This window comes from Neovison vison, chromosome 13, assembly GCF_020171115.1.
Source record: "Neovison vison isolate M4711 chromosome 13, ASM_NN_V1, whole genome shotgun sequence".
NCBI classification, from domain to species: domain Eukaryota; kingdom Metazoa; phylum Chordata; class Mammalia; order Carnivora; family Mustelidae; genus Neogale; species Neogale vison.
In genome coordinates this window covers 6348723-6362224 of record NC_058103.1, presented here as the reverse complement: position 1 = coordinate 6362224, position 13502 = coordinate 6348723, and positions in this window count along the sequence as shown.

Below are 13502 nucleotides of genomic sequence, written 5' to 3'. Positions count from 1 at the left end.
AGAGGAGGGCCTTCCAGAAATATCCGTATCAGCCTTGGTTGACACAGCACTTTGGATTACTCAGACAACATCTCAAAGGCCACCTCTCCAGCCAGAGCCTGCTCCAGTGTGCTGCCACCCTTAGCCATCCTGCTGGTCATGAACGTGGGCTCAGGTAGGTGCAGCAGGGACATCACACTGGCAGCTCAGGCAACTCCTGGGGTTTCACTTGGTTCTGCCATGCCTTCCCTAAGTCTTGATTTCTTTATGTACAAAATAAAGATGTAATAACAACCTCCCCAGTCAGGGTAATTGTGATTTTTTTTTAAAGTGAGATACATGGATATAGCTCCGACCACAGAATCAGAATGTTTGCTGACTTATAATATTAATGCCTTCATATTACAACGGCACTGAGTTCTTGCCATGAGCCAGGCATGGGGCACAGCTGTCTTTGTGCATCACTCCATTTAATCACTTAACTATATGGGTGGGCATTTTTATTATACCTGTTTCATAAACACTGAGGCTCAGAGAGATGAACTGTGGGCATGTGGTTAGAAACAGGGCTTAAGCTCTGAGTGTGTGCAAACCTCTTACTGACTCAGGAGGCTGCAAAAAGAGGCAAATGGGCACATCACAGGGGCAGGCTCCACTTTCACTTTTGCCCTTGACCCTGTCTTTCCTTTTCTTGTTTCGGTAGCCTGGGCAATTCCCACACACCTTCCCTTCCCAAGTGCACCAGAAGCGTGGGCCTCAAGACAGTGGGACCCCAAATCCAACGCACCCAGGCCTGTCAAAGAAGAAACATGCAAATGTATTAAGCAGGGTGGGAATGGATTTTTATGATTCTACCAAATGTCTGATAGTGGGAACATCGCCCACGACAAGTATGTATCAGCTCAAGAGAGACAGAGAGCGTTTTAGGACACCATGTGCGCCCAGCCTGGCAGTGGCAGCTTCGGGGTGGATGACAAAGCAGCCCAGAGGCCTCCTCTCATGGAAGCTGGTGCCTGACTCCGAAGGGGCTGAGAGGCCCTGGCTGGGTGTTGAGGCTGGTCTCACAGCCAGCCTTGGCCACGTGCTTCCTCTGAATGTCTTCTCCCTCCCAACTCACTGCCCATCCCTGCCACCCTGCCGGAGTCAACTCCTTTAGATCCCCGAGGTACAGATATGGAAACTAAGGCTCACAGAGGCAATGTGACAGGGACACATGGTTAATAAGGGCTTGGCCCCAGGGCTTGGCTCAGGTCACAAGCTCCAGGCATAGCCCCCCAACCTTGCCTACCTTCAACAGCCCCCATGAGGCCTGAGCAGGGAACAAGGCGATGCACAGGTGGAAGGGATGCTTCCAGCTGATGGAGTTGTGACAGACCTCAAATGCTGGGCACCGTGGAGCTAGGACAGTTCTGCTGCACGCACACTGTATGCCCCTGCGGCAGACATTCACCCTGGTAACTCTCAGTCCACATTTTTAAGTGGAGGGCCGATGAGCTCTTGGGGGCTCAAGCTGCAGCCTGCAGCCAATCTCAGACATCAGCCAGTGTCTGCAGAGCACGCGCTGCTGGCCAGGAGCTACGGAAAACCTTCCCTTCACATGATCTTGTGGTCCTTGCCTTTTTATGCACATGGCAGAAAACCAGTTCTGGAAGATCTCCAGGGGAACAGAACTACCTCCCTAGTACAAACTATTTTCTTGAAATAATATGGGTTCTAAACCCCAGAGACCAAGACACTATGTCTCAGTTGTCTGTGAAACTCACCATATACAAACTCACCAGCTTCCAAAGACATTTTGAGGTGTCTTATGCTGACACACTCATACACTAGGATACCCAACAAAATTGGAAATGCCGACCAGAATGCAAACTTCTCAGAGGGCGAGATGTCACCTACCCAAATGCCTCTTTATCCCCAGGGTTTAAATATTCCTGGTGCTTAATAGATGCTCATCAAATATTTCTTGATGAACTAATACCTGAGCTAACAATGATGGGCATTCCAGGGCACGCTCCAAGGCATATTTCCAGGCATTGTCTTGTCCAGTCTCGGTGAGAGGTGATTGTTGGGTTCCCACTTCGCAGAGGAAGCACTGGACACTGACGGAGACCAGCAGTCTCTTCACTTGAATGACAAATCAAACCCTCTTTGCCCACGGAGTTCCTTTTCATCCATCAGGGCTTAGACTTCATGCCTCCTCCTCCATGACACCTTCCCAGTCTTCCCCCTTTCCCAGAACCCTCACCAAACCACTATCTCTTCTTCGCATTCCAGTGATACCAGGACCCGCTGTGTACTACCCACCTTCCTCCTACTGCTCATGTTCTATACGTCTCACATCCCCAGAACTAACACAATGCTCAACACACAGTAGGTCCTCAACCAAGGTGTACTAACTTCAATATGTCCTCAATAATCAACTTACAGCTGAAATGTCACAGCTAGAAGCAATTTTAAAGATCATCTATAATCCCCCAATTTAGCAGTCTTGATTGTGTTATCCCGAGAGTTAGCAGCAAACGAGTCTCCTGCCTCCTAACGCAGGGCCCTTCCCAACCACCAGACTCCAACCAGCACCCAGATTTACCCTCCCTTACCAGCTCCAGTGGATTAGCAGCGGTTGCCCCTGGTTCGAGTGGATCGCATGCCACAGTCAATTAGCAAAGTCTGCCCCTGACACAGCTGACCGTGACCTTAGACCATACTGTTCACATCAGTTAACGTTATTGTTCACAGACAGATCTTGCAACCACGACAGAATTCAAAAGTGACCCATTCCGCAGCCTTATCAGATTTCCTGTACCCAGCCCTTCTCTCTAGCTCTGCCTGTTTTTCTCTCCAACTAGTTTGGAGTATTCTTCAAGGGCAAGTTCTGAATCTGGTTAATTTCTGCACTCCCACCACCTGCACATAATACAAGGTCCTGTGAGTGTTGGGGGGGGGATAAGTAAATTAAACTTGGTTCAACAATGATGAGTCCAGAAGGTAAGTGGGTGGACATGCAAATGGACAGTAGACTCTCAGATAACACTTCTCTAAGTGTCCCGTCTGCATCAGCCTCACCAGGCAGGGAACACAGAGAGCCCGACTCCCTGGGGTTCCTGGGTACAGGACTCTCACCCACCACTTTGTGCATGAGCTCACATTTTGGGGGTGTGGAAAGTACATGCCCATCTTTCCAGCTGTGGGTTGGCACATTAGCAAAACATCCACAAAATATAGGTTTGGGGAAATCATCTTACAAATTAGAATGAGCCATTTTCCAAAATAAAAAATTGCCCAATCGTTAAAGGTTTTGTTTTTTTTTTTAATCATTCAAATATCCATGACCTTTATTCCCAGTGGTCCTGTATCTGCTATGTTATGGAAAAAGGAAAATGTGGATTTATTTGCATTTTATAATATCCCTACTTTCTGGATGAGGTTCACATGTCAGCTATTTGTGAAGAAATATAAATATTCCAATTCAGTTATGAAAGGATGAAGATTTGGAATTCTGAACCTCCTGATTTTAATTGTTTATAAATTCTTTCTCCATACTGTGATTTGTTCAAGGTATTTAATAAGCAAATGAGTCTGTAAAAAGACAGAAAGCATATTGTTTTTCATTAAAGATGACCCTATGATCTCAAGTCTTTAAAAATATATTCTGTTTTTGCCTTTCCTAGAAGATAGGAAACACTTCGATTTTTAGGAGGGAGGAAGGGAAAAATGAAGGTGCATAAATTATAATTAAAAAACCCAAACAGAATGAAATATTTTTTAATTAAGTCTGTTTCCATTCTAGAAAGTACTAAAAGTTGCTTCTCACAGCTCCATTTGTTCCTGTGTCTGAGAACCACAGAAATGAGGTCGTATCTCACCCTGGGATATAGAACTCCTATGTGTTGAATGGGACACTTGTCAGGACAAGAGCTGGATGCTGCTGGGACCTCAAGGCCAGGCACTGGTTTCAGGTCTTGCGATCAGCTTTATCTCATTTGGGGACATTCACATTTCCACGTTCCCTTAGGTGTGTTCAATCAAACATCTACTCCTTATTCAAAATCATGCCCACAGCACCTATTTTGTGCAAGGCACTGGGCTGGGCTATGGAAATCCAGAAGAGGATGAGATCAATTCTTGCCCTCCAGACCCTGACAGCCAAGAGCAGAAGCCTCCAACTCCACAGAGTACACATCAGGGGGCTCGGTAGCAGGCTGGTAGGAGCTGGTGTTGGGAGTCAGAGGTGATATTGTGATCTATAATAAGTATATATATTTGGTCTTTGCCCCTATTCCTGGCCAGGGCTACTAAAACCCTTGCAATTTCCTAAGTGATAAGAGCCATAAAAGTGTCTTAATATTTGTAACAAACCCCCTGCAACCACGCCTATGTTTATGTTAATGATTACTTTCAGAATGTGGGAAAGCACCTAAGAATGGGGACTGGCTGTCAGGGGAACAAACCATGTGACTGCAGGTTGCAGTGCCCCCGACTCTTGACTTTCATGGAGGAAGAGATGAGTTGGACGTTAAATCCATCATGAATGGCCAATGATTTTTTCCATCACATCTAAGTAACAAAACCCAACCCTCCATAAAAACCCAAAAAGATGGGTTTGTCGCGCTTCTGAGTTGGTAATCACGTGGAGGTGTGGGGAGGGTGGGAGGCTCAGAGAGGGTGGGAAAGTGCCAAGATCCTTCCACCACTCCTAGCCTGTGCATCTCTTCCATCTTGCCGTTCCTGAGTTATATTCTTTTATGATAAACTGGTAACCTATTAAGTGAAATATTTCTCTGAGTTCTGTGAGCCGAGCTAGCAAATTCATAGTGCTGAGGGAGGGAGTCATCATAATCTCCACTCAACAGCTGGTGGGTCAGAAACACAGGAGAAAACCTGGACTTAGCAATTGGTATCTGAAGTTGGGGGTGAGGCAATCTTTTTTTTTTTTTTAAGATTTTATTTATTCATTTGACAGAGAGAAATCACAAGTAGATGGACAGGCAGGCAGAGAGAGAGAGGGAAGCAGGCTCCCCACCGAGCAGAGAGCCCGACGCGGGACTCGATCCCAGGACCCTGAGATCATGACCTGAGCCAAAGGCAGCGGCTTAACCCACTGAGCCACCCAGGCGCCCCGCGGGGTGAGGCAATCTTATAGGACTGAGCCTTTCACCGGTGGGGTCTAAAGCTGTCACCAGGTAGATGGTGTCAGAACTGAGTTGAATCTGGTGTCAGACAACTGCTTGGTGTGGGGAAAACCTCACATATTGTAACTGGTGATGAGAAACATAAGGGTCTGTAGACCTGGGAAACACAGACACGAAAAGTCATTTTCTTTTTCAGAGGCCTTCAAAGATTTCTTTATATAGCTGATGGTGACTTTTTTTTAAATAATGGAGGCAGTCCAAGATGAGGCATTGGAAAACCCTGAACTCACCTCCTCCAGTGGAAATCCACAGCTGCAATAGGGAATAATTTCTATTGAAAAAGAACTGAGAACTAACTGAACAACTCCCTCTACAACAAGGGGATAAAGGACCACGTCAAGATGAGTAGGAGAGTGAGAGAGGTGGTTTCACCAAAATTCCCACACACACCCCCCTCAGTATGGCAGTCTACACTGGAAGGATCCCATGAGTCCAGAGCCTCTCCCCAGAGGAATGAGAGTTTCATGCCCCACATTGGACATCCCACTCTTGGGACCTGCACCAGACAGATGAGATCTCAGATATGTCTGGTTTTGGAGACCAGTGGCACTTATATCCAGGGAACCTCAGAGGCTATGGGGATCTGAGATAATACTTTCCAGGGGCTCACACATAAACTTGCTAATCCTGGGATCCAACTCAAAGGCAGTAGTTTGAAAGTGGCTAGATTATATAGGGAAGATACTTTTCGCTAATCTTAAAGCATCTACTGGAAGGGAAGACTCTAGTTGAGACTTTCTTGGGTTACCAAGATGCCGACATGTGCCATTTTTGCACTCTCCCTTTACCTTGCAAGCACAGACACACACAGGCAAACGCAGCCTCACTAAAGCTACAGGTGTGCCTTGCCCTAGTGTTCTCCCATGGCCCCACTAAGGCCACAGAGTGTCCAGCCCCCAGCACTCTCCCACAGCCTCACTAGGGCTAGCAGATGAAAGAAGTCCTCATAGGGGACACCCTTTGATCCCTTGGCCCTGGTGGCCAGAGGGGTTTGCTTTTCTGGATGGCGTGAGACAGTAACAATCAGAAAGACAGCTCCTGGAAGCCTACCACACCCAGAAGACTAAACAGACAGCAGACAAAAACACACCCCAGTCTGCTGTGAGAAAAACCCATCTTTTTATCCTAGAGCTTCAACCCAAGGAACAGGCTTCGGGTTTGTCCCACATCTGAAGTTATAGAGACACTCTCCAGGAATATAGGGAGACGCCATTTCTGAGCCCTCCTTCAAGCTAAGGGGAAACTAAATGACACTTTAGACTAAATGAACTTAATAGTAATACAAAGAATATCCCATCCAAAAATAGCAGAAAACACAGTCTTCTCCAAGTGCAAATGGAACATCCCCCTGGATAGATCACATGTTGGGTCACAAAACAGTCTCAGTAAAGTTCAGAGTACTAAAATCATGTAAAGGATATTCTCCAACCACAATAGTATATAACTAGAGATCAATTACAAGAAGAAAAACTGGGGAAATGACAAACCTGTGGAGATTAAACAGTATGCTACTGAAAAACCAATGGGTCAATTAAGAAATCAAAGGGGAAATTTAAAAAAGAGGAAAAAAGAAACCATGATACAAAAAGAAATGGAAACACAACAGTTTAAAATCTATGAGATACAGCAAAAACAGTTCTAAGGGGGAATTTCATAGAGACACAGGCCCATCTCAAGGAATAAGAAAAATCTCAAACAACAATCTAACTTACACCTATAGGAACTAGAAAAAGAAGAACAAAAGAAGCCCAAACTTAGTAGAAGGAAGGAAAAATTAAAGATTAACAATAAATGGAATAAAGAGCAAAAAATAGGAAATGATCCCAGAATCTAAGAGCTTGTTCTTTGAAAAGATGAACAAAATTGACAAACTTTTAACTAGATTCTAATCAGAAATGAAAGAGAAGTCACAGCTGATACCACAAAAATGCAGAGGATCATAAGAGACTACTATGAACAATTACATGCCAACAAGTTGCACAACATAAAAGAAGAAGATAAATTCCTAGAAACATACAATCTTCTAAGATTGAATCATGAAGAAACAGAAAATCTAAATAGATGATCACTAAGTAAGGAGATTGAGTCAGTAATCAAAAACTTCTCAATAAACAAAAGTCCAGACCCAGAGAGCATCACTGGTGAATTCCACCAAACATTGAAAGATTTAATAGTTGGGACACCTGGGTGTTCAGTGGTTTAAACATCCAACTCTTTATTTCAAGGTCTTGATCTCAGAGTCCAAGCCCCACCTTAAGGCCTACTTAAAAAAAAAATTAAAAATAAAAAAAATTAAAATTAAAAACATTTATATATGTATGTATATATCACACATATATACATATATACACACACATATATATAAATATATATATATACACTCAAAAATACACACACACACATACACACACACACGTACACACACACACACACATTTAATACCTGTCCTTCTCCAAATCTTCTAAATAAAGAGGAGGAAACACTTCCAAACTCATTTTAAGAGACCAGCATTACCTGATACCAAAACTAGATAAGGATACCACAATAAAAGATTACAAGAAAATATCCCTGGTGAACATAGATGCAAAAGTCCTCAGCAACAAAAATTATTCACAAACCGAATTCAACAACATATTAGAAAGATTATACACCATGGTCAAGTGGGAATTTATTCCAGGAATATAAGGATGGTTCAACATCTTTAATCAATCAATGTGATACACCACATTAACAAAATGAAAGATAAAAATCATAAGATCCTCTCAATAGATGCAGGGAAAAAAGCATTTAACATAATTTAACATCCATTCATGATAAAAATTATCAACAAAGTTGGTAGTGAGGGAACATTCCACAAGGACCATATAGGTCCATAAGGTCCATATAGGACCATAAGGTCCATATATGACAAGCCCAGAGCTAACATCATGGTCAATGGTGAAAAGCTGAAAGTTTTTCCTCTAAAATCAGGAAAATGACAGGGATGTCCACTCTTACCACTTTTATTCAACATAGTATTGGAAATCCTAGCCACACCAAATAGATGGGAAAAAAGAAGCATCCATATGGGAAAGAAACAGATTACATGATATATTACATATAGAAAAACCTAAAATACCATTAAAAAATTGTTAGAACTGATAAATGAATTGAGTAAAGTTGTAGGATTTAAAAATCAATATACAGAAATCTGTTGCATTTCTCTACACCAGTAGTGACCTACCAGAAAAGAATTAAAAAATAATCCTGAAGGAGGACGAAGATGGTGAAGGAGTAGGAGAGTTGAAGATCATCAGGTTCTGGAGATCAGCTAGATAGTTGTCAAACCATTCTTCACAGCTACAAACTCAACAGGAGAGAGAAGAGAAGAGCAACAGTTCTAGGAACAGAAAATCAGCCACTTTCTGGAAGGTACAACATGAGGAGAAGTGAATCCGAAGCAACAGGAAGATAGACCACCGCAGCAGGGGCCAGCTCCCAGCAAGTGAGAGAGCAGCAGAGCACAAAATCAGAACTTGCACAAGTCTGCTCCACTGAAGGACATCGCTCCAGAGGCTAAGCAGTGTGGTCTCAGGAACTGCAGGGTCACAGAATGACCAGGGGTATCTGAGTGTGGCAGAGCCCCCAGGTACTGGAGCAGGGAAGCCAACTATATAGACTGAGACAAGCAGTGAGCTCTCAGCTCGGGGTTACCTTAAACTGTAATCCAAGGCACAGTCAGGCCACTGCCCTTCAAGCAGGGACCCCACAAGTGACAGACCTGGTGAGACTCACATTCCTCCTCCAGGACAAGTGGCACAAGAGTATGCAGCAGGAATCTGCTATGTTTAGAGACACCAAATGGGGCTGTACAGCAGAGATAGAAACACTTGGTCACAAGCTGGGTGAGCTTGGAACACAGCTGGAGACCAGGGAGATGGAAGTGACTGTTCTTCTCTGAGGGCACACTGAAGAATGGGCCCGAGCTCTTGGCTCCTAGGGGGCCAGAAATTGGGAGGCCACCATCTTCATTCTCTACCTCCAAAGCTGTACAGAAATCATTCAGGGAACAAAAGTTCCCAAGAGCAAACCTGAGCAGATTACTTATCCTGGTCCTTGGCAAGGGCAGTGTAATTCCACTTCAGGCAAAGATAATTGAGAATTGATGCAACAGGCCCCTCCCCCAGAAGATCAGCAAGAACAACCAGCCAAGATCAAGTTCACCAATCAAGGAGGACTGCAAAACTCCAGAGCTCGGGGAAAGCAAGACATAGAATTCATGGCTTTTTTCCCCATGAACCTTTAGTCTTTCAAAGTTAATTTTTTTTTCTTATTTTACTTTTTAAATTTTTCTCTTTCCTATTTTAGCATTTTTTAACTATTTTATCTTACCAATACCTTTTTTAAAAAATCTTTTTAAATTTTCATTTTTATAGTCATATTTTATCCCTTCATTGTATTTAACCTTATTTTTTGTATACATATAGGTTTTTTTCTCTAAAATTTTGGGATACAGTTTCTTCTAATAGATAAAATATACCCTAAATCTAGCACATGGTTTTGTTCTAGTCTCCAGTCTAATCACATTCTTTCCTCTTTTTATTTCTTTTTCCAATGAACTTCTTATCTTATCAATTCCTTTTTTAAAATCTTTTTTTAATTTTCATCTTTACAGTCATATTCCATCCCTTGATCATGTTTACCCTTATTTTTATATATGTATAATTTTTTTCTTTAAAATTTTGGGTGGTAATTTCTTCTAGCAGACCAAAATAAACCCAAATTCAAGTGTGTGGCTCTGCTCTATTCACCAGTCTAATACATATATTTTTTTTCTTTCCTCCCCCTTTCTGCTTCCCCCTTTTGTGGGTCTCTTCTGGTTTGGTTAGTGTATATTTTTCAGGGGTAATTACTACCCTTTTACTATTTTGTTCTCTCATTCATCTATTCTTATCTAGATAAAATGAGAAGGTGGAAAAACTCACCACAAAAAAAAAAAAAAACACAAGAGGCAGTACCAATGGCTAGGGACCCAATCAATATGCACATTAGTAATATGTCAGAACTAGAGTTCAAAATGACGAATACCAAGGTGCTAGCTGGGCTTGAAAAAAGCATGGAAGATATTAGAGAATCTCTTTCTGGAGAAATAAAATCCCTTTCTGGGGAAATAAAAGAACTAAAATCTAACAAATTTGAAATTTTTAAAAAGCTATTAATGAGATACAATAAAAAATGGAGGCACTTACTGTTAGGATGAATGAGGCAGAAGAGAGAATTAGTGATACAGAAGACCAAATGATGGAGAATAAAGAAGCTGAGGAAAAGAGAGACAAACAACTACTGGACAATGAGGAGGGAATTCGAGAGTTAAGTGATACCATAAGAAAAAACAGTATTAGAATAATTGGGATCCCAGAAGAAGAAGAGAGAGAGTGTGGGGAAGAAGGTATATTGGAGCAAATTATAGCAGAGAATTTCCCTAATTTGGTGAAGAGAACAAGCATCAAAATCCAGGAGGCACAGAGAATCCCTCTCAAAATTAATAAAAATAAGTCAACACCCCATCATCTACTAATAAAACTTACAAGTCTCTGTGACAAAGAGAAAATCCTGAAAGCAGTTCAGGACAAGAGGTCTGTAACACACAACAGTAGAAATATTAGATTGGTGGCAGACCTACCCACAGACACCTGGCAGGCCAGAAAGGACTGGCATGATATATTCAGAGCACTAAGCAAGAAAAATATGCAGCCAAGAATACTATATCCAGCTTGACTGTCATTGAAAATAGAAGGAGAGATAAAAATCTTCCAGGACAAACAAAAACTAAAAGAATTTACGAACACCAAACTTGCCCTATTGGAAATATTGAAAGGGCTCCTCTAAGCAAAGAGAGAGCCTAAAAGTAAAAGAAAAGAAAAGAACTGAGACAATATTCAGTAACAGTCACCTTACAAGCAATACAGTGGCACTAAATTAATATCTTTCAATAGGTACCTTGAATGTAAATGGGCTAAATGTCCCAATCAAAAGACACGGGGTATCAGAATGGATAAAAAAAAATAAGACCCTTCAATATGCTGTCTACAAGAAACTCATTTTAGACCCAAAGACACCTCCATGTTTAGAGTGAAGGGGTGGAAAACAATTTATCATGCTGATGGACATCAAAAGAAAACTGATTTGGCAATCCTTCTATCAGATAAATTAGATTTTAAGTCAAAGACCATAATAAGAGATGAGGACACTATATCATACTTAAAGGGTCTATCCAACAAGAGGATCTAACAATTATAAATATCTATGTCCCTAACATGGGAGCAGCCAATTATATAAACCAATTAATAACAAAATCAAAGAAACATATCAACAATAATACAGTAATAGTAGGGGACTTTAACACTCCCCTCACTGAAATGGACAGATCATCTAAGCAAAAGATCAACAAGGAAATAAAGGCTTTAAATGACACACTGGACCAGATGGACATCAGAGATGTATTTAGAACACTCCATCCCAAAACAACAAAATACACATTCTTCTGTAATGCACATGGAACGTTCACCAGAATAGATCACATCCTGGGTCACAAATCAGATCTCAACTGGTACCAAAAGATTGGGATCGTTCCCTGCATATTTTCAGACCATAATACTTTGAAACTAGAAGTCAATCACAAAAGGAAAGTTGGGAAGAACACAAATACATGAAGCTAAAGAGCATCCTACTGAAGAATAAATGGGTCAACCAAGAAATTAAAGAAGAACTTTTTAAAAATTCATGGAAACAAATGAAAACGAAAACACAACTATTCAAAATCTTTGGGACACAGCAAAGGCTGTCCTGAGAGGAAAGTATATAGCCATACAAGCCTTTCTCAAGAAATAAGAAAGATCTCAAGTACGCAACCGAACCCTACACCTAAAGGAGCTGGAAGAAAGCCTAAACCCAGCAGGAGAAGAGAAACCACAAAGATCAGAGCAGAAATCAATAAAATAGAAACTAAAAGAACAGTAGAACAAATAAATGAAACGAGGAGCTGATTCTTTGAAAGAATTAATAAGATTGGTAAACCCCTGGCCAGACCTATCAAAAAGAAAAGAGAAAGGACCCAAACTAATAAAATCATGAATGAAAGAGGAGAGATCACAACCAACAACAAAGAAATACAAACAATTATAAGAACAATTATAAACAACATTATACCAGCAAATTAGACAATCTGGAAGAAATTGATGCGTTCCTAGATGTAAACTACCAAAACTGAACCAGGAAGAAATAGAAAACCTGAACAGCTCCATAACCAGTAAGGAAATTGAAGCAGTCATCAAAAATCTCCCAATAAACAAGAGCCCACAGCCAGATGGCTCCCCAGAGGAATTCTACCAAACATTTTAAGAAGAATTAATACCTATTCTCCTGAAACTGTTCCAAAAAATAGAAATGGAAAGAAAATTTCCAAACTCATTTTATGAGGCCATCATTACCTTGATCCCAAAACTAGACAAAGACTCCATCAAAAAGGAGAATTACAGACCAATATCCTTGATGAACATGGATGTAAAAATTCTCACCAAAATACTAGCCAATAAGATCCAACAGTACATTAAGAGGATTATTCATCACAACCAAGTGGGATTTATTCCTGAGCTGCAAGGTTGGTTCAAAATCTGCAAATTAATCAGTGTGATACAATACATTAATAAAAGAAAGAACAAGAACACTATGATACTCTCAATAGATGCTGAAAAAGCATTTGACAAATACAGCATCTTTTCTTGATCAAAACTCTTCAAAGTATAGGGATAGAGGTATACTTCAGTATCATCAAAGCCATCTATGAAAAACCCACAATGAATATCATCCTCAATGGGGAAAAACTGAGAGTGTTACCCCTAGGTCAGGAACATGGTAGGGATGTCCACTATCAGAACTGCTATTCAACATAGTACTGGAAGTCTTAGCCTCAGCAATCAGACAACAAAAAGAAATAAAAGGCCTCTGAATTGGCAAAAAAGAAGTCAAACTCTCACTCTTTACAGATGATATGATATTTTATGTAAAAAACTCAAAAGACTCCATTCCAAAACTCCTAGAACTCATACAGGAATTCAGTAAAGTGTCAGGATATAAAAATCAATGCACAGAAATTGGTTGCATTTCTACACACCAACAGCAAGACAGAAGAAAGAGAAATTAAGGAGTCGATCCCATTTACAATTGTACCCAAAACCATAAGATACCTAGGAATAAACCTAACCAAAGAGGCAAAGAATCTATACTCAGAAAATTATAAAGCACTTATAAAATAAATTGAGGGAGACAGAAAGAAATGGAAAAACATTCCATGCT